The following is a 22,545-nucleotide window of genomic DNA, read 5'->3' as shown; positions in this document are numbered from 1 at the left end:
CATGCTGTTTTTTAATGGGATTTATGAGGATTAAATCCCTCTCAGTCTTGAAAATATCTTCTCTAATGCCCTTTATTCAGTGCCATGTCAGAAGTTTTGAGAAGTTTCTTTTCCTTCATCTGGGGCCCTTGTTTTGGGCGTGAGATGTTATCATTGGCAGTTTAGTGCTTTTTCTAATTAATCATAGTAGCAGATTAAACACTTTGATGACATTAAAGGAGGCCAATGCCCAGACATCCTGGCTTCAAAGTAAGGGGAGAACAGTATGTTCATCTGGAATGCCTGTTTTACTGGGGACTGTTCTAGGAATTGTGTTTCACTTAGCAATAATGAATTGCAATGACTGTTACTTAATCAGGACAAATTAAGATACATTTACATAATGAGAATACGTTCAGCTGGAGCCAAGTCATTAAGTGGTGCTTAAACTCATATTACAATCTAAATTTTTGGAAGTTTCCAAGTAAGTATAAAATGAAGATGCAAGGCAGCAAATGTAATTTTTAATTGTTTTTTTTCTTTTATTTTGTGACATGTTCTATATCTCCTAACAACTACTTAGACCAAGTTTTTTAATAGCTTTCTTTTTCTTTATCTTTTTTTTTTCCAGTTGTTAAAATGAAATAATTGACAGTTCATCCAGGTGGCTTAGTGCAGAGGATTTTATTTTATTGTTATTAGGTAAAAATACATTTTTATATGCTTTTTTAATGCAGTGTCTTCCTCCGTGAGTGTTTTTTCTGCACATTCTTGCAAAAGCTGCAAAATTGTAGTGTTGTTTGACTTCAGTCACCTGGTTACTGCAGGCATAGGCTAGAGCAGCATGCAAGTGCAGGAGGCAACTTTCTTGGGTGCTGCCCCATGTTCAGTCTGCAGAAACACCAAATCCAGACTTTTTCTGGGATTCATTTCTGAGGTGGATGGGGAGGAACCTCAGTGGATGTGGAAATAGAGGCACCAGAGTTCTGGGTTTTGGGAAAAAAACCAAGCCAAACCAAAACAAAACCTCAGAGAAATGGAGCAGATGATGGAGCATAGTGTATTTTCTTGCAGAGCAGCAATAGACGTCAGGACCTTCCCTATTGGTACTCATGTATTTCCAAGATCCTGCCAAACCTATGGGGACAAGGAGGAGGCCTGAATGACGAATTCAGTCAGCATTGTTACCAGTCTGATCACCATCTGAATGTTGCCAAAGAAAAATGATATCTTCCTGACAAGAAATCAGCTACTGCCTGAAACCTCTGACTCTGAGGAAAAGAGAAACCTATAAGCTGCATGTACTTGCCCAGGTAAGAGAAGGGCTGATGGGCAAAGTCCGTGTGATAAAATGAAGTCAAAGTAAGGTTACTGCAAAAAGTCTGACTTTATCCAGACCTGTGATATGTCTTAAGCATGTTAATAGGTAACAAATAGTCTTAAGATAACAAATAGTTTTGTCCATAAGTATTTTCTCATTGATATTTAGGATCAGGTGCATAGGTTGATCATGAATGAGAACTAGGAGACATTGTTTAGAAGATTATATCTGTACTTATAGGAAAAGAGCCAAGGTTTCTGCCACCTTGACTGTGTTTTGAAGTCACATACGTACAGCTCTGTGCAACTCTGAAACATCTGTCCCATTTGGCTCATCTTACTGAATTAGGTAGCCTTTATATTGCCCTCAGAAGGTCTTTGGTTTGGTTTTACAAATCAAAAATTTGGTAGCTTAGATAGATGGGAGACAGTTGTCACATCCTTGTATGTCAGTGAGGGCTTTTAAGCACTTACCCTTCTTATCTTTTACATGGTGCTGTGATAAGGGAAAAAAGGATTTGTCAAGCATCTTCATGGCTGTCATATCTGATGTCAGTAGTGTTCCTGTTTTTATTTACTGCGATGTAGTGCTATAAAACACCCCCAGCTTCAAGAGTAAAAAAGAAAAAAAAAAAAAAGAAAAAAAGAGCTGGTGCTTTGCCATTTCTCCCCCACCCCCGCAGGGCTGGACTGAGTTTCCCCGAGGTCTGGGAGGATACACATAGGGCAATTTTCTCAGCCTTGCTGCAGCGTGGTGTCTCAGCTGGCGGAGCATCATATAGCCATGGGGCAGTAAGCCAGGTCTGGGGATTTTCATATGTATGTGTCCCTTCTCAGCTTGTGCATTCATTTATCCATGCAGAGGAACCACAGCCAAGTGCTGCACAGCGGGTGGATGCGGGGGCTCTCTGGGAGGTAGTGGAGGAAGCTGAGAAGGAGCCCAGGCACGGCTCTGAGTTTATGCCAGAAGGTAGGCCAGGTTTTACACCTGTGTCTAATTAATTAGTGAGGCCAAATAAATAAATGACTTCCAGCATTGCTTTTCCAGCTACGCTGTGATGGGCAGTGGCTGGTTTCCTGCATTACCTTTTTTTTTTTTTTCTTCCACCTTGTAGACTCTCTGCTGTGCTGCTTGTATCAGGGACAGGGAGCAGGGTGGCAGTTCAGTCTCCCAGTTAATTGTGTTTTAAATGCAGCATGGAGAGAAGTTTTTACCTGTCTGAATAACCTTAGCTGCTTCCTGGGCCAGCTCCCTAAAATTGGGGATTTTATCTTGCTTAACACATGTGGAATGTTGCACGTAGCTTGAAATGGAGACTCTTATTTCTCCTTGACTGGAAATCTCTTTAAAGCCTCAGCACACCCACACACTGAAGGTTGGTCTCATTTGATGCATACCCAAGATCTCCCTGGGTGGTACAACACACTGCTGCCTCTGGAGAGCTTTTCTTTTAATCTGCTGTGCTGGACTTTTTTTGGCAGTGAGGCTATTGCAGTCACTCAGAAACACTTTATTTCTTTGAGAAACAGATAAAAGGTGAATTTTTAAGAAGAACGTACTCTCTTTCTAAACAAACATGGGTTTGGGGCCTTACTGTGAATCTGTAGCCTTTGCTGTGAAGTTTATGTTGATATGATAGATATATGAAGAGAGGTTTCCCTTTATGAAACACAGGCTGTCTTCTAACTCTCTCTAATAAGGCAAGTATCAAGTCCTTTTTAAAATCAGATTTTGGTTATCCAGCCTACTTAACAAAAATGGCATAATGTTGAAATATAGTAAAGGCAAACTATTTTATAGCCATCGTAATGGAGGACACTTTGCACTGTAATAATGTGATGATTCCTAGTAAGTGGCATTGATATCTTCAGGGCTGAATTATAAACTCTTTTCATAATACCTTCAACAAGTGGGTGAAGTGCAGGGGAATGCCTTAATTTTTTGGGGAATTTCTTACCAACCCTCTTTGCTGGAGAAGGATGATCTTAGAACCTGCTGTTTTGACTCAGTTTCATGGCTCCACATTGCCACCTCTGTGTTGGTGTCTGTTTTGGCACTATTAGCTGAGATGAATATGTTATGGAAGAGTGAAAAGAAAAATGCTGGGTGGAAGTGCATCAAGTTTTTAAAGCAAGTAAATCATGGAGAAGAGAGTTACAGAAGACAGAAGTGAGCAGAATGGATCAGCACTGTAAAAAGGTGATTCATTTGGGAATTTTATAAGGTCCCTGGGGTCCACTAGATTCTGACCACACATCAGTTTTTCTACATTGGTCCTTCACATGTCATGCTAAAGTCAGCCAATGACTTAAAGACTTAAGAGGAGTCTACTAAAATGAAGCTTAAATAGAAGAGATTATGAAAAGAGGAATTTCTTTCCTACAGGATAATAGGATCTCCTTCTTTTGGATCCAAATCTGCTTGAGGTCAAACCAATCACAAAGCCAGGTCTCATTCTCAAGGCATCTACTTACCAGAAATCAATGATATAAATTTCCTTGATCTGAAACTTTCTTGAAACCTGAGGCCTGTGCCAAGGTCTTTGCTGTATTCTAGAAGGTTTCTAGAGTGTGTGAAAGATGACTTCGTGACACAGCTGGTGAGCAAGCCAGCTAGGGACAGTGTCCCAATGGACATTTTGCTTGTAAATAGAGAAGGACTTATGGGTAATGTGAAGGTTGGAGGCCATCTTGGGCACAGTGATCTCAAATTAGTAGAGTAGTTTGCAATTCTTGGAAAAGTAAGGAGGGGGATTGACTGCCACCCTGGACTTCCAGAGGTCAGACTTTGGCCTGTTAAGGAGATTAATTGGTGGAGTCCCTTAGGAGGCAGTCCTGAAGGGCAAAGAAGTCCAGAAAGTCTGGACACTCTTCGAGAAAGAAATCCTAAAGGCACAGGAACAGGCCATCCCCACATGCTGAAAGATGAGCCAGTACAGAAGTACAGTACAGACTGGCCTGGCTGAACTCATGGAAAAAGAGGTTTTATGACCTTTGAAAGAAGGGGCGAGTCATTCAGGAGGACAATAAAGATGTTGTGAGGCTGTGCAGGGACAAAATTAGAAGGGTCAAAGCCCAACTTGAGCTCAGTCTGGCTATTGCTGTTAAAGACAATAATACATGTTTTTTTATAAATAAATAAACAAGAAAAGGAGGACTAAGGAGAATCATCCTTTGTTGGATGTGGAGGGAAACAGAGAGACCAGAGATGAAGAAAGGGCTAAGGTACTTAATGCCTTTTTTGCCTCAGTCTTTAGCAGTGAGACCAGTTGTTCTCTGGGTACTCAGCCCCCTGAGCTGGTAGATAGGGACAGGGAGCAGAATGAAGCCCTCATAATCCGTGAGGAAATGGTTAGTGACCTGCTACTCAGATGTACGCAAGTCTAGGGGGCCAGATGGGATCAACTTGAGGGTACTGAGGGAGCTGGTGGAAGTGCTCACCAAGCCACTTTCCAGCACTTTTCAGTAGTCCTGGCTATCAGGGGAGGTCCCAGTCAACTGGTAGCTTGCAAATGTGATGCCCGTCTACAAGAAGGGACAGAAGGAGGATCCAGGAAACTACAGGCCTGTTAATCTGACCTCGGTGCTGGTGAAGCTCGTGGAGCAGGTTATCTTGAGTGCCATCACACAGCACTTACAGGACAACCAGGTGATTAGGCTCAGTCAGCATGGGTGTATCAAAGGCAGATCCTGCTTGATGAACCTTACCTCCTTCTATGACAAGGTGACACACTCAGTCGATAAGGGAAAGGCAATGGATGTGGTCTACCTAGACTTCAGTAAGGCTTTTGACATCATTTCCCACAACATTCTCCTGAAGAAGCTGGCTGCTCAAGGCCTGGATGGATGTATGCTTTGTTGGGTTAAAAACTGGTTGTGTGGACAGGCCCAATGGGTCATGGTGAATGGAGTTAAATCCAGCTGGAGGCCGGTCACTAGTGGTGTCCCCCAGGGCCAGATCTCCTCAATATCTTTACCAATGATCTGGACATGGGATTGAGTGCAGACTCAGTAAGTTTGTAGATGACACCAAGTTAGGCACGAGTGTTGATCTGCTCGAGGGTGGGAAGGCTCTGCAGAGGGATCTGGATAGGCTGGACCAATGGGCCGAGGTCAACTGTATGAAGTTCAACAAGGCCAAGTGCTGGGTCCTGCACTTGGGGCACAACAACCCCATGTAATGCTACAGGCTGAGGGAAGCGTGGCTGGAAATCTGCCTATGGGAAAGGGACCTGGGGATATTGGTCGATAGCTGGCTGAAAATGAGTTAGCAGTGTGCTTGGGTGGCTAAGAAGGCCAACAGCATACTGGCTTGTATCAGAAATAGTGTGGCCAGCAGGACCAGGGAAGTGATTGGGCCCCTGTACTCAGCTCTGCTGAGGCCACACCTCGAATACTGTGTTCAATTTTGGGCCCCTCACCACAAGAAAGACATTGAGGTGCTGGAGTGTGTCCAAAGAAGTGCAACAAAGCTGGTGAAGGGTCTAGAAAACAAGTCTTATGAGGAGCGGCTGAGGGAACTGGGGTTGTTTAGCTTGGAGAAAAGGAGGCTCAGAGACCTTGTTGTGTTCTACAATTACCTCAATTACCTTAAAGGAGGCTGTACTGAGGTGGGGATTGGACTCTCCTCCCAAGCACCAAGTGATGAGGAGAAATGACCTCAAATTGTGTCAGGGGAGGTTTAGGTTGGGAATTAGGAGAAATTTCTTTACTGAAAGGGTTGTGTAGCATTGGAATAGGCTGCCCAGGAAAGTGGTTGAGTCACCATCCCTAGAGGTCTTCAAGGAATGTGTAGATTTAGAACTTGGTACCGTGGTTTAGTGGTGGACTTCAGTACTAGCTTAAAGTTTGGACTAGATGATCTTAGAGGTTTTTTCCAGCCTGAATGACTCTATGACTCCTTTCCAACAAACTCACTGTGTTGGCAATCTTTGAGTCATATCTTTACTTAGAACTGATTGAATGTTTAGATATGTTATTGCTGGACAAAATATTGAAAGGCATGTGACACTAAAGTGCTTGTGAAGGAGAGCTATGGTAAAGTTTCTATTCTGCTGTTCTCTCATGTTCTGGGTGACATCTAAAAATCAGCAAATTGCTGCTGCTCTGGAAGTCAAGAAATCTCAAGTGAGAAACATGGATGACAATTTTGTCAGAATTGGCATTTTCCCATGAAATATTGTTTTTTTTGTTGGTTTGGTTTGGTTTGGTTTGGTTTTTGTTTTTTAATGACCAATTTTGTACATTCAGATAACAAGTTGCTGTTCTGTGCAACTTTTTGTTGATCTCTGCTACGAATAGCTTGTAGAGCGCACCGGACATAACTGGAATGCAAGTAACAGTTCTAGGGGATTAGAAATGCAAGGGTGGATCAGAATGCTTTTGGAACAAGTTAGAGGCGATACCCTGTACTTATTCCATAGCAGACCTTTGTGATCCCAGCATTACCTCACCTCTGAAGACAAGTAAAAATTACCGTGCTTCTGATTCTCTTGTTCTACCACGGCAACATATCTGTAAGTAGTGCAAGTCATAGAAGGCTTGAATGTATCTTCAAACAGTACGATGCAGCATTGCCCTATGGAATAGCCATGATTCAATCATGTCTGGTTTCTAATTCAAGTCTCAGATCTTTTAAAGATCTTGGCATTATTGTAGATGAAGGTTATAAATCATTTTGAGAGGAGCAGACTTAAGATAGAGACATTTTCTCTGAGGAGACAAATTTAGAAATATAAAATTGATAAACAGCAATAAGTATATTTGAAATATCCGAGCATATCCTGTTCAATTTCCTCTTCTTACATAAGTGTAGTCAAGAGCATTTATGGTTTTTCCAGAGTGGTATATGTAGGTTAGAAAGCAGCCTCAGGCCAATTGTTAGTGTGTTAGTAATGTAATATCCTGAAGTCCTAACGCTGACCATTGAAGTACTTCTTCAAACTTTTCTTTTTGAACAGTGATGACTACAACGATAATAACAATCACACTTGACGTTCACGTGAGGAAGATATGTATGTCTAACAGGTCAAATCTGAGTTCTCTTTCTTATAGCTCTTGTAAATACACAGTCACTGGGTAAATTTATTGTTATAACCTGTTAGTGAGAGCCTCCAGATTGTTCATACAAATTGTGCTTGTTAAGGCCGGCCTTGTAGTGCTAGGTCCCTGGCTGACCAAATGCTATTGCTAATGGAAACTGTTGTCTTTAAGGAAATTGCATCTCTTGGCCTTTTAGTGAAGGAAATAACAGACTTCAAAGATTAAACAAAAAATGCAACTGTCACAATGAGTGAGGTTGCGTTGCTTAATATTACAGTGTTCCACAGCTGGAGAAAAATGAGTGTCATGGGTTGCTGAAAGAAGAAAAAAACAACCCTCTACCACCTCTTCTGACTGATAAGTCCTTTTATAAAAATCTCACACAGGCAGAGAAGTTGTTTGGCTCTAAAAGCCGAAAGAAAATAAGGTGGGGGTGAACAAACTGGCTTAGGTTTTCTGGAATTCTGAGGAAACATTTGTGTCTTAAACATTAATTTTTAAGCACTATTTGTCAAAATCTCCTTGTGCAGCTCTCCATTACTTACTTGATAAATGTATTACTGATGTTGTTATGCCTCACAAGAGCAAAGGTACCACTGCGCAATTCAGATTTCTGTTCCAGCTGGTGACAATGTGACACTAACCACAGCAGACTTCCCAAAACTTTACTAACACTGTGCAATTACAAAAATGTCGGTCTTTTTTCACAAGCCACTGTACTTCCAGGAACAGTTAAAAGCTTAACCTCAGCCACATTATGTGAGGCTGGTGCTAGCGCAGGAATTAAGTCTCCTTATGTCCATGCCTCCCTCCTTTTACCCTCTACACTGTGTGCTATCTGGCGTCTGGAAGCTAGCGTTCTTGGTGACTCTATTTGTTCCCTTGACTCATGCTCTTATTGTAAGCAGGTTCTAGGTCTTTTTCCTAGAACATCCTTATTCATATAGTCACTGCTTCATATACGTCTTCACATATGTCACTGCTTTCCTTCATGTCAATACAAACCCTTGGCTCTAATTTTGTGCCACGTGTTAGAGGCCCCTCATGCCTCTGTGTTTGTACCAGTTGAGGTTGTGCCACGCACTCCCTCATGCCTCTGTGTTTGTACCAGTTGAGGTTGTGCCACGCACTTGTGCTTTAATACACGTGCTGTTACAGGGCAGAACTTTTGTTGGCCTACCTTATATTAAGGAGCTATTTCTAGTGATGGTCTACATGGGCAGAATTACAGAGAATTTGAAAAAGCATTTGACAGGGTGAATTGAAAATATTTCATGCTATTTCATGCAGCATGTTGGAGTATAGATTAAAAGAAAAGAAAAAAGCTTACTTTAAAATGTTTTGCTTTCTAGATATCTTCACATATTTACATTGAGGATCAGTCTAAAAAATTGTCTCTCTTTAAAAACTTCATTTTGAATTTGAAAACTATTAAATACTATCCCTGTTTTCCCTTCCTTTTTTCCTGCTCACTCCTCTTTATACGTACACATGTGTATATATACATATATATGAAAATGAGAAATAGAAAAATAAGCATAAATCATTTTTTCTCAACATTCCCCTTCCCCCCACCCCCCACCCCCCATTTGGCAGAATGATGTCCATTTGAAAGGATTTTTATTAAGATAGGGATAGGCAGAAATTTTATCAATTCCACTTTTGCTAATGAAAACATGCAAGGAAATATTTTTATTGTCTAGAGGTCTTTGCAAAAGCTTGCTTTTGCAAATTCTGTAGAATTCAGTAGCAGCAATTTGACAGTATTTCCTGAAAATTGAATAGCTGAAGGGATAAAGTTAGGGTTGTGGTATCTTTGGGTTTATACTATTACTTTTCCTGGAGATTAATGTATAAAATTCAGTTACCTTCAGTAGGCTTCATAATCATTTTCAGTTCCTCAACTATTGTTATATTAACTATATATTTTGGTACAAGTTAGCTACTATCCAATATCTCATCTAAATATTACCTGATCTTATTAAAAAAAAAAAAAAAAGCAAAATAGATATCCAAAACTTTAAGACCTGGTTTCTTAGGAAATGAAATGTTGGTTCTGTGGGAAACTCCATTATTTCAAATGTGTTTGTTCAAATTTCTTGGAAAAACAAAAATTACTCAGGTTTTAAGAAAGAGCTATGAAAGTATCTAGATTAGTGAATACCAAACAGTTCCTTTTTAAAAACAAACAAACAAACAAACAAAACAGTGGTTTTGCTCATTGTATATGTATTTACTGTTACGTTTTAGCAAGATATCCTTAATGTTAGATGTATGTTAATGGAGTATCCTAAAAGAGGCTTGTTAAATTAAAACTCTGTACCCAGTTCTCCAGTGCACTTTTTCAGGATGAATTTTTATACAAACAGCATGGGGTGGTTTAGGACTATATGTCAGTCAGACATATATGTCAGACTATATGTCAGAGACAGAAAAAGGGCCTTTCACAGATGAATAGCATCTGGGAAAATTCTGTTGCTTGTAGAGGAGGGGTGAGCAGGTGGCCTCAGCCCTGAAGATCAGGAAGGAATTTATCACATACACATGGACTCATAAGATGGTATTAAAAATTACATGTTCATCCTAAAGTAAAAGAGATGTTTCAATAGTGTGCTAAAGAAATACTCCAGCTTTTCCTACTGTAGACTACGTGTAAATCACCACTTTATTATTTCAGTGTGTCTTTTGAAATTTCTCTGTTCAGATCGTCTTGCAGTTGGAAATTCACATGTGCCTGCAACCCTCCAGAGGAGAAAGTGATTCAAAGGCTCTTCTTAGATTACGATGGGAAGTGGAGACCCAGACTTCAGGCACAAACTGGAGAGGACTTTGGTGCCAGCGTGACATCCTTTGAGATAGTTGCAGCTCAAAAGACCGTTGAAATGAGCAGAGCCAGAGTTTGATTAGACACTGAGAAAAAGAGTAGCTCAGGTCAGTTAATCTATCATATTACATATGGCAGATCTATATGGTATGATACTGTTTCTCTGCCTGCTCTCAAATTGTGTAATTGAAGGGATACAGTCTTCAAATATGTCCTTGCCTGAACAGTAGCTGTTCTGATTTGCTTAGTGCTCTTGATGTAGGACTCAAGAAACTACCCCAGAAAATTCATGGAAATAGTGAGAGAAGTATTTGTGTATCAGCTTGTAGAGCTCACAAGAATGGTGTTTTGGGAGGAATAGGAAATGTATGGAGAGAGAAACCAAGCTGTTCAAGGGTATGAAACAGTTTCTGTCCAAGCAGTACATAAACAGATTTGGACTCTTCAGCCCATTACTGCCATGACAGACATTGATAAAATCATGAGTCTGGTCTCCAAAACCAGCAAGTGACTTCGGATTTTATTATTCTTAGTTGCCATCTAGACACCCCAAAACCTGAGGAAGTTTCCTGTGCTTTATATACAACTTTCTTGACATTTCTGAGCCACAGCTGAAGGTGATTACTTTGCAGACACTTAAAAAATCATACTGGGAGGGGATGCATGAAGCAGAAATATTCAAAACTACATGGGCAATGGAGCTTGGAATAACCAGTACTCAGACGGATGAACTGAAATCACAGGTAGTACATTCACTACCACCTTTCCATTCCAAAGAGAATTTCAGTGCCAAAGTGGTGATATTTCAGTACTCCACTGATATAGCAAAAATAAGGAAAGAGAACTGTAATTGTTGAAAAGGACATTTCTTGTAAGTTAAAAAAAAAAAAAAGTAAAACAACAAATGCATCTCACACTTTCTTGGAAATGATCCCCTCCATCTTTCCCCCCCCTTTCATCATACTCACACATGCCTGTAATCTCCTTCCCCCAAATCCTACAGGGCAAAGCCCTCAGTGGGTGGTTAAGAAATTAAAAAGTCAGCCCAGCTACACAAGAGAGGATATTAACTGATGTCAAAGTTCTTGTTTGGCATCCCTGCAAGGGTACAGGGTTGATGTACTTCTGGAAGATGCCTCTGTGTTTTTCCTTTAACCTGACTTCTGAGAACTCTCCTAACTCTCTGACTTCTGAGAACTCTTGTGTAATTGCTCCTTTCACAAATCTCTAGCTGTACCAGAAAAAATTGTTGCCCTGAGGTCAAGATTCAGTTGTGTTGTGTCATCATTGAAGCCTGTTCTCATTTCTGATTCTGGCAGGCTGGCTACCTGGCTTCAATGAAGGTGATCAGTATGACCTCCAGTCCAGTTGTGGAGACATAGACAGAACATCCACAAGGTGAACTGGATCATTTGAATGCAAATCTGAATATAATAAATACGTCTGTGGCTTCTTCCACAGATCTTGGAAATGTGATAGAAATTTCCGCTGAAAATTTCAGCTGATTCATAATGGTTATTGCTGTGGCTAACCAGGTTTGGACTGGGTCTGCTCACTGAATTTGTTGATCCCTTGAGCAAGAAGCCTTGCAGTAGAAACAAGCAGAAAGCAGAACAATTTTAATGGAATTTCCACTTAGAAAATTTCATCTGAGCAACAGTCCCACTTGCCATTTCCTTCCATCATATTTGATGGCACCCAGCACTTTGTACGGTCTTATCAGGTAACCATGGATTTCCTCATGGCTTTAAGAGAAAGCACCAGCCAAAGTTTTACTCCAGGAGTAGCCATACAGCTCAGAGGATAAAATTAATCCCTTAACTGATGATCTAAATGAAGTTATTCTTTTGATACTGTTGCTATTGGTCCTCTGTTGGAGACACAGACATTTGCTCTGAATAAAGTGACTCAACTCCTTCCATACTCAAAATCAGAATCAGAGCTCTGCATGCACCCTGAAGTGCTAGAGTTGTGATGTGTCTCAAAGAACCCCAGGGAAGAGGGAGAACTCCTAAATAATTCAGCAGTGAGGAAATCTTCCTCTTACCATAACATTTTTCTTACCTAGCACTCTAGAACAAGTTCTGTCTAACGTTAAGAGTTAGAGGCAGGTTCATGTTTATTTTTTAAAACATCTTTTAAATAGAATGTAATTTATGTTTCCAGTGTGGGGAATGAGAAAGTGTGTGGCTTATGAGACGTATTTGTCCTAAGTCCCACCCTCGAGATGTTAGTCACATGGATTAATTCACAGGGACTTTTCTCCTCTGAGAGTAATGGACCATATCACACTGAAATGCAAACAGCTAGAGTTACATTTGATTTTCATCAAGTATATTTGAATGATCTTTCTTACCTTGGCAACAGCATCAGTGCTCCTTGCCAATCCTTCCAAAAGCAGTTTCTCCTGTTGTAGTTTCATGGCTCTTTTAATTGCAAATTAGGCTAAGCCAGATTCTTATTCAGCTTTTGTTTAGGAAAAAACTCCCACAGAAATGTCTTTGAGAACATGTATAAGTGAGGGTTCAGTAAAAATGTAAACCAAAAGATTTGGTCTGGTTAAAGAGCTGTAGGCAACTGAAATTTTTGTAGGAAGGTGTCTGCTCTCTTTGGGTGCTCAGTTGAGAGTACCCTGCACTCCTGAGACACACTGAGCACCATCACATGGGCATTTCTTCGGAGGACTCTGAAGGAGAAGCTGAGTTATGGCCACTGTGTGTTAGTCACTAGCATGTTGACATGTGATCTGTATTGAAATAATTTTGATGCTTGCAGTACTTTTGTCCTGCACATGTATGTGCAAAAAAACACGCTCACAGTCACTCAGGAACTGCATGGTGCTGTGGTTGGTATAGGTTTATACATATTACTTGGGCTGCAGCTTTGCTAATCATACTTGTAATCTTCCTAGAACATACCTCAGTGGAAATAATCAAGAAATATTTTAGACGTATTTGTGAAATATATAGTGCAACTGCTTTTATCTATTTATAAAGACAGATGCTTTAGTTAGAGCTCAGGTTATTTTTACTTAAAAGGTGAACATAAAATCACAGAAAAAGTTAAATAACCTCAAGACACTGAATGCAAAGTCTTGGAACTTTCTGGGGCTTCAACTAAGTCCTTTCTGTTCCCTGGAAAAAACAGTAATTCCCCATATCCTTTGTCACAGAGCTCCTATTTTGGTTTTGGCAGAATGGGAGAAGATAAAACCATGACAATGTCCTGAGACTTGGTTTGGAGGGTAGACAGCTCATTTAGGGCAGGAAAGAGAGGAGTGTTACCAGGTAGGCTGATTTATAAACTGCTGGTATTTGGAGTTACCTGTAGGATTGGGATGTGTTATCCTATAAATCGCAGAGAGATGGATGACTAGATAGAGGACAGAGGAAGCTGCAAGAGGGACTCAGTTATTAAGAATCCCTACAATTTATTGTGTTGTGATCACAGCTAACCCAATGGACAACACCTTCACATGGTAGCACAGGTCACGTAATGTATAACTGGAAGTTTCCTGCAAATCTGCAAGGGACTGTTGCTGGCCTTATTCTTATTTGATTTACAAATGTTTTCTCAAGAAAAGGAAGTAAAGCCCTTTTTTTCTGTTGCAAAATATTTTAGGAAAACATGTTTGGGGCAAATACTATTTTCTTTATTGTTTTGAGACATTACTTATTTTATTTTATTTTTTTAAATCAATATGATGTTTGTTATTGTTGTGAAGGAGGGGTCTTACAGTTAATATTTTAGTCTGGAAAAGCTCAGATCAATATGCTTCACTCTCTCCTTCTAAAATTTAATTTCAAATAGGCTGTTGCTTCTTCAGTGTTAGCATTTTCTTCCACAACTTTTCTGTCTACAGGTCTTTGAAACAGGACGGAATTTGTCTCTCACAACTTTTGACTTAATATTGATGTTGTGACTTGGAATGAGAACTCCAGGAGAGAGCAAGACAAGGTGTCTGGCCGTTATTTGCTGGACAGCCTTTTTGGCCTGTGAGTCTCAGCTCTCGTAAGCCATGTGGACGTGGGCTTGATGCTAGCTTGTCCGGAAAGCTGAGACCTTCCTGCACCATCTCATCCCCTCAAAGAAAACTCAGGAGGAGGCACAGGTGGGGAACGAGAGTAGGAAATTTTTGAAGGGCACAAACATGTGTCTTACAGGAAATCTCTTTTTTCTGATGCCTGCTTGTATATCTTTCTGGTGGAAAACTTTGTTTAGCGGTCAGTTGACAAACTGAAATGTTTCACAGAATCAGGTATCGGCTCCATTGACATTTTCATTCCAGATCTATTTATTATATTCCATTCAATTTTGTGGAAGTCAAAAAGATAATAATTTTATCCAAACAGTCCAGTTAGGCTTTCTGAAAATCATTCACATGAAATATTTACAGGGGACTTTGTTTCATGAAATATTTGTAAGTTTTGACTTTGAAAGTGGTTTCAAAGTTTTTGTTTGTTTTTGTTTTATTTTTCCTTGATTCAAAATCTAAGTATTGGTAACCTGGAATTTATTGCATGATGGAAAATTCATCTTTTAATTTGCTATATTTGTAATGAGGAAATTTCCTGGCCTTTTTTTTTTTTTTAATTAGAATAATGGTGCTCCCCCCAGCTAAGTGACAAAATTCCATCCTTCTTTTTCAGACTGTAAGAAGTATTAATTGAATGTGATATCCTTCATGGCTTCTCGACCTAGGATTATGCGTAGTTAAACAGCAGTGTTGTTTTGCCCTGGACTTGAATGCATTTTAATTCTAGATAAAATGAGTCATTCTACATGGTGATACATAAATATTTGTATTCTATAGGTGTTAATAATACTGAAATACTAAAACGCAGAGCTGTGTAATTACATGCACTTATCCTGCACCATTAAATACTTGATTTCTACTCAGTCTGAAACCTGCTAAGTCTCTGAAGAATCCATGAATATCCAGAGCACGAGCTAGGAATGGAAATGTAATACTGCTGAAAAGGAGAGATTACCAGCATTACAACATCATGTACAGCTTTTGTTTCTCAGCAGAAGATTCTGAAATGAAGAACTGTTTTAGCTTTCCTTTTGTTGTTGTTGTTGTTGTTGTTTTTGTGTGTGTATTGCCGTCTTGCTCCTAAGATCTGTGGAGAAGGTAAGATACACAGTATGTTGCAGAAATCATCACAGTAAAACAGAGATGATACTCTGAAAAGCCTCCTTAGCACAGTTCTTCCAGTTACGTATCTGGAATGTGCATATAAACTGGGGGGGGGGGGGGGGGGCAGCTTAAAAATTTTTGTTTTGGATACCTTTCCTAATGGATTGCACTTCTGATGTGCAACAAAATCAGAAATCATAAACTGATACTCAGTTAAAATTTTCAGAGGTTCTTGGTCCTATGGTTCTTATGCATATGGCCAGGTTCTGCCCTTTGCTTTACTGTTGCCTTCCACAGCACATCAGTGAGGTGCACAAGGTGGCCTTCCTTTTGCTCACTTTGAGTGAAAGCATGATTTATCTAACAACCATGTATGGTAAGTCAGCCTAGCATTGGTTCATTATTTCAGTACTTACTTTGTCCCTGCCGGCATGGATAGTCTGACAACATATTTTGGTGGTCTGTCATACTGACTGTTTTTCATGTTTGCTCAGCTGGCTAGGTATTTATTGATTTGTATGGGGTTTGTCACAACAGCAGGGAAAAATATTTTGAACAGTGTTTTGGACAATGTCTGCCTGAAAAGCTGCAAAAATTGGCAAGGGAAATTAAAAGACCTGAAATGACTTTTAAATTTGTTATCCAGATATATCCTAAATTGAAGGAATATCCTTTTATTTAAACTTGTGAAGTAATGAGAGCAGCTGTAATTCTTTTGTGTCTGTAAGTAGGACTCACTGCCAATAAAGGTATTGAGTCCCTGAATTAACTGTATGTTGCTTAGGTTGAACTCAGAAGGAAGAACACAAAGGAAAAATGAGACTAAAGATGTGTGCATCAGTAAAGTCTTCAAGGCTCTCATTTACATGTTTGTTAAAAATAGGACTGCTAATGATAATGGGCATAGAGAGAAGAATCAAGGGAAGGGGGTGAGGGGGGTGGGGGAAAGAATATAAGGAAGAATTAAGAAGAACCAGGCTTGAGAAAAGGTGAATTTGTTGTCTTATGAAAGAGACAATCTTTTCATTGGATGAAGATTATATATATAAATATATGGTTTTGAAGAGTGGGGTGGGGAAACTGAGGATCAGTCTAGATTTATCTCTTTTTATTAATGTTATGTTTTTGTAAGCGTAGAGATTTCTTTCTTATAGTAGACATACCATATTACTTAGAAAATGATCAAGAAAGCATTCCCTGCATACAGAAAACACTGGCTTTCCAAACCCAAGGTTCACTTGACAGGGAGAGAGAATCAACTGGTGCTGTAATGACTTCCTGAATCTTAAAAAAAAAAAAAAAAAAAAGTGGAAGGGCATAGTGAATAAAGGAAGAAATGTTCATAAATCCAAGGTGTCCTTGAGGAAAATAGGGCTTCTAAGGCTTAGAAGATAAAGCAGCAAGCTCTGAGACTCATGGGGACAGAAATAATGGCAAACAGGAAAAGAATTACAAGGCTTCAATCATTAGTAGTTTCAAAGGAACTGTTTCCTTTGTTTTCTTTGACTTAAATGGACACTGATGTGGATACTGGAGAACTAGGCTTAACCTTGATGCAGAGTCTGAAAAGAAGTTTGAAAAAAAATATCTGGGGCTGTTGACCCAAATGATAACCTTGCACTGAGCATGATGCTGCACAGAACTGATGTCAGCCCCAGAGACCAGTGCTGAATATGCCCTTATAGTCCTCACAACCTTCTGCTGACACCAGAAAAAAACATCTGCCACCCCTCATTTTGAAAGTGATAGCGGAAAGAAGAGAACATCCGGGCTTCCAGAAGACTGAAGATCAGTCCAAGTCTGTTTTTCTTTATTACCCATGCTGTAAGGGTGACTCTGTCAAACTGTAGTCATCTGAACGTTTGGCATCTCATCTTAGAACTTGTAGTCTGGTCTCCTGCTCTCTAAAAGGTGATGCATTCCCACCTCCCCAGCATCCCTGAACATGGTGGAATGAAGGGCTCTCTGGAGCTGTCTGTCTCCATTTACTGCTGAGAAAGCACAGACAACCGATGTAGGCAATGCCAAACCTGGAACCTGCCACCTGGAACATGCTGGGCTGCCATTTGATTCACTTTATTATCTTGGAAGTGGAGGATGTGCAAAGTCTGTTGAAGAATACACACATCCCAAAGGTTAGCTAACACTTGTGTGTCCTTTAATTATTTATTATTATTATTGTTGTTATTATTTCTGAATATATCTACCTTGTTATGCTACAAACAGAGAGAGGTATCCGTAATTCTCAACCAGTGAGGTGGAGTAGCCACAGGATTTTCAGAGTTCATACAATATTAAAATAGCCCATTGGAAGGCTGTGTTTGGATATCTAGTGGTTTCCATCCTAATTGGAAAGAGCTTCCCAGTATCTCTGATTGCTCTGGTCCAAAGCTACTCCTTCAGACCAGAACTGAGATGGATGGTGATCCAACGTCAGATGCATCTATGTGAGTGGAAAAAGTAGATGAGGGTGATTTGGGTATAGTGATCCCTGAATGCTAATGAAAAGAAAAGCATATTTGGCATCATTACAAGTCAGGGACTCTAGGGGCTCTGAGGATTTCAAAATTGTGTCCTTTTTTATAACAATAATAAATTTGTCAGTTATGTAGGGAAACATTGTGAAAAATGAATATCTTTTACTGCATTCAGAGCTGTTGCTCTAAATCCAGTGAGATAATGGCCAATAAAACTTTGAGCTGGAAGATAGAGTTCTGCATTGCTAAAGCCTTCATTATGTGTGGTTTTAGAGAATGTACACATGTGCCAGAGTGTCTCATTGTTCTTTTGCTGTTTTATTATTTTGTCAGTATGAAGTGGCTCTGATTCCATCTATGAAATGCAAGTTTACCTTCTATTGATCCTGCTGTCCATGTACAGGTCCTTAGCAGCTTTGCAGAATGCTGTTAAGAGCAGTTAGCTTTTATTTGCAGCTGAACCATACTGTAGTTTGTTCCCTACTGAAATACATAGCATCTCAGTACAAATGCGCTTGATTAAATCTTTCTTTTTGTTTTGTAGAGGGTTGTAACGGAGATCCCCCAATGGCAGTTTCTACTGTAGGCCAATAGGATAACCATCTGTAGTCTGACCAGACCTGACTGCTCTTGTTTTTACAGTGTAGAGCAGATTCCTCATCAGTTGTTAGGCTGTGAAACTCACCACTAGGTTATCTGCTCCAGCTTCCTGAATTTGGTTTCCTTTAAAACTTTGACAAATCCAGTAACTTCTTGTTTAATGAAAGTGTGTATGTGGTCAGGCCTGAGTAAAACTAGGAGCTCTTCTATAACTGAGTTCAGTTTTCAGCACTCAGAGAAAGTACTCCATCTCATGAGAAGCAAGCATCTGGGTCTGTAGGTACCTCACATCACCAGTCCAATTGTTGGTTCTTTCAGTATTATAGATCCAGTCCACAGTGATGACACTTCCCCTGTAGTGTCTTATTTTTTCAACTGGTGTACAGCTAAAATATATAGTAGTAGGTCCTCAGAGGGAGGGGGTTACTTACACAACAATGGTTTCACACTGCATTGAAATACTGCAGCTTTTAGGGTGGGATATGCAGGATCTTTTTGTAGTGCAACCAGTGCTATGTCAGGAAAAATGTAGCTCCTCAGGCTGGAACAGAGTTAATAGGAAAGGGCAAGTTTGCATAAAAACCCTACCCAAACAAACCATGGAGTATTTTAAAACTGGAGAATGGTGTGGTACCCAAGAGATGAACGAAGAAGTCATTGGTTTAGCATAAACCATACAATGTTCTGGCAAGATTAAGGATCTTATGAAAAACTATGATGATTGTTTATTAGTGCAGCAGTATTGATACATCCCATCAGAGGGATTCCTTAAAGGAACGTGTAATATGTGGAAAAAAAACTTGGTGAAATGATGCTTGTAGAAAACATTGAGCCTTTGCAGGGGGGACTGCTTACAAAGCACATTAAGAATAAGACTTTACAATTTAAAACACTGTACCGGCAGGAGTGTGGCAGGGAAGCTGGTGATGGGTGGACTCCCACCATTCTCTCCTCCGAAGGACACCTTTCTGGGAGGTGAGCAGTATACTAGTTGCAGGTCCCCTCCTTGAGTAAGGAAAGTCCAGTACTGGCTGCACCTCTGTCAGAGGATCAGAAAAAGGAAATTGTTATTGTCTGCTACCTCTTTCCTGTCTCTGTCACCTTGTCTATAGTAGGTAGTCTCAGCACAGCATTATGACATGCATCTGCCTGGGACAGTGTTATGGAAGTGCTGTACCAAAAGTGTGTAGAGAGATTTGTGGATTCCCACAGAAAGATACAGCACAGACGTGCCACTAAGAAAACTCTTCCTGAGGTCACCTGGTCAGATTTTGCTGCTGGTCATACACAGTGGGAGAAATGCTGTAGTCTTCAGCGATGTAGTGTCTTTTGGATGCATACAGGCAATGGTGGAAGACCAGACCTTTCTTTTAATCTAAGGAGTCAGAGGCAAATGCAGCCAGAGGATTTTAAATGAGAGAACTGAAATTCAGATTCAGAGGATTATTTTTTGGTTTGGTTTGGTTTAGAGACAGCATCAAGGATTTGAGGACAGTGGAGGAATTTATTGTATCTGGCAGTCAGATGCACTCAAGTTTACCGTGGTTAATTTTATATAACTAAAATACATACCAAAATCACTTAAAACAGGACAAAGTTTCATCCTTCCTAGTCAGCGCATTTGTAAACAATACAGTATTATAAAATATACTTCTAGTTGTGTGTTACTGTTTCCACTGTAAGGATGAGCAAACATTTGCACCCATGGGGAGCAGTGTTCCACTAAATATTTGGCAATTAGCTGAAAACAGCAGAAAGAGATCCAGATGGTTCCCTGATGTCCACGTGCTTTTGATAACCCAGTGCTCTCTTTCTCCTCCGCAGCCAGGGAACCTCCTTCCTTTAACTTCTGCTCCCTCTCCCAGGGCTGGCTGACAGACTACAAACTGCCTTTTCTAAGCATCCCCTTCAACTCATTCTGTCTTTGCCAAAATTCTGGTAATTCCTCTCAGGCTAAGTGCTGTCAAGCTCCATCTTGTCTCTCCTCACCCCACCATCCTGCTGCCCTGCCATATGCCTTTCTATGGACAAACACGGGAGGTTAAATGCCTTCAGTTGCTTGCTTGTGTGGCTTGCCATGTCGTACAGCCCAACTCGGAATACAGCATCTGTAGACAACTGCCACTGAAACCCTGTCAGATGATTTTGGAAAAGAAGTAAATGGGAAGACTTGGTTTGAGCATGAGAGTTTTAAAGCTTCTGTGCTGGTCTCCAAATTGTTGGATGTTTCTCATCTTCTGGGGCCAGAGCACTTGAATGGGAGTTTTGTGTGGGGTGGGTAGACTTAGGTCTGCGTCAATTCACAGGAGGGAGACAAAAGATAGAGAGGGCCTCAGCTGGGGGCATATGTTCTCCACAACTCAGCATGGGTTAATTCTTTCCTGTTGTGAGGTGAAATGTTCAGCCCCTCTTTTCTCTTTTTGGAATGCTTTGCCCACTGCTAATTTACATTTCAGGCATAAAAGACCCCTTTGTTTTGAAATGAAAAACATAAAGCCTCACTCCAGAGGCAATTAAAAATGAACAGACAAAATATTATAATATACTGAATGATACTCAAATGTTTTTTAACTTTTTCCAGAAAAATATGCCTGCAGATCTGTGTACCATTGCAGAGATGAGTCTAGAGGGATTTCATCCATCAAACAGAACAATAAAATGACTTTTGATCTTCATGAAAGTGGTGAAAGAATGGAAATAAAAAAAAAAAAAAAAAGAAGGAAAAGGAGCAGCATAGAAGGTAAGAAATAGTGGAGAATACACCAGGAATTCCTGCAATATTTTATGCTTAGAAATATGCACACTTGGGTTGTGAACTGCTTCACAATTGTTAGAGAACCTTTCTCAAAATGTCCTGAAATGTCAGGGGCCCAAGAAACTCATTTCTTTTTAGACTGGAATCTGGCAATAGAGGAAACTCAATAGAAATGCCCGTAGGAATGCTTTAAAGAAATAGTGGACACATAATGCAAAGCACTGGTGCCGCAGATGCCATTCAGGTATCTCCAGGTACAGTTCAAATGTCCAAAGACTGCCTAAGATTGAAAATGGCAATGAGAAATTTTGTGCCAGAGCAGATATCTCATGTACTATGACAAACTTGATAGAAATGCAGTCTTCTGCCCAGATCCAATTCAGATCAAATTTGTACTGTCTGGTGGTGGAGAGACACGGAATGTGTGGCTGTGGTGGGAGACTCTATTCTAGCCCTCCCAGTGTTGAATATCCTAGTTCTATGTCACATAGAACAGACAATAGAATAGGAAGATAGGGCCGATGTGTCCACATCTGCCACCTGAAAGTTATTTATCTGGCCTAGGGGAAATTTCTGAAAGATACGCTTCATGCTTCTCTTATGGCCAAACTGCACTGCAGAGAATTGATTTATTAACACATGACAGAAGTGGGAGGGTAGGGGGAGGCACTGGGATGGGGTATGTTTCTCTTGAAATAAGGTAATTTGGTTGTCTTATGGTGGGACTCTGCCATGGAAAATTAGTCCTGAAGAGGATCTTTAGAGAGCATTGAACCATCTTTCCTTCGGAAGGCAAGTGCAACTATATCAACATCATCCCTGACAGATGTGTCTAACCCCTTCTTAAAGGTATCCAGAGATGGAGGCTCTGAGTTGGGGCCTCAAAGATTAAATAAGCATTAACATGCTGGAGCAATGAGCAGCTGTGAAGGCTAATTAGCCAAGTTGCAAAGCTAATTCAAAAGTAAGTTCTGGGGAAAGGTGAGGCGGTAAATATCCTGGTTGTGCTTTTTTTTGCAAAATTAAGCTCTCTCTGTCTTTTTTGATACTGATTTGATTAAACATCTGTAAACATCTTAATACCTTTTAGTGTGGGGAAGGAGAGAGGAAAACAATCAGAATGGAAGGCAGTCAGTGGAGTGTTAAGAGTGAGTTACATTTTGTTTTCATTTCACCTGGGATGGAGTTGAGCAGGTGATGTGTGTGTGGTAAGATGTACCTAGTGATGTCTCTCCAACCTCTTACCTGCAGTGACTTAGGAGCCACTATGTTCCTGTCTACAGGTTTGCAAAAACTGCTGCTGAAAATCTATATTTATTACTAACTAAAGTTTATCTGGTTTTAATATCTGGCCAACTGTTTTTGGCTCATTTGTGCTTACTATGGCCTTCTTTTAGCATCCTTTCTG

The 22,545-nt window shown here is 40.2% G+C and overlaps 1 protein-coding gene across 1 annotated transcript in view; it reads left to right on the top strand.

The window, feature by feature from the left end:
• The first annotated feature begins 1,073 nt into the window (after positions 1-1,073).
• Positions 1,074-22,545, top strand: part of F13A1 (coagulation factor XIII A chain) — a 102,357-nt gene continuing 80,885 nt past the window's right edge. Inside the window, exons 1-2 of the mRNA XM_083826173.1 lie at positions 1,074-1,292; positions 20,964-21,122. The gene's annotated coding sequence lies outside the window, so the exon portion shown is untranslated. The remainder of the gene's footprint in view (positions 1,293-20,963; positions 21,123-22,545) is intronic.

The sequence above is a fragment of the Anser anser genome, assembly GCF_964211835.1.
Source record: "Anser anser genome assembly, chromosome: 2".
Classification (NCBI taxonomy): Eukaryota; Metazoa; Chordata; class Aves; order Anseriformes; family Anatidae; genus Anser; species Anser anser.
Note: the sequence above shows the minus strand (reverse complement) of the source record. Positions and strands in the feature narration are given on the sequence as shown.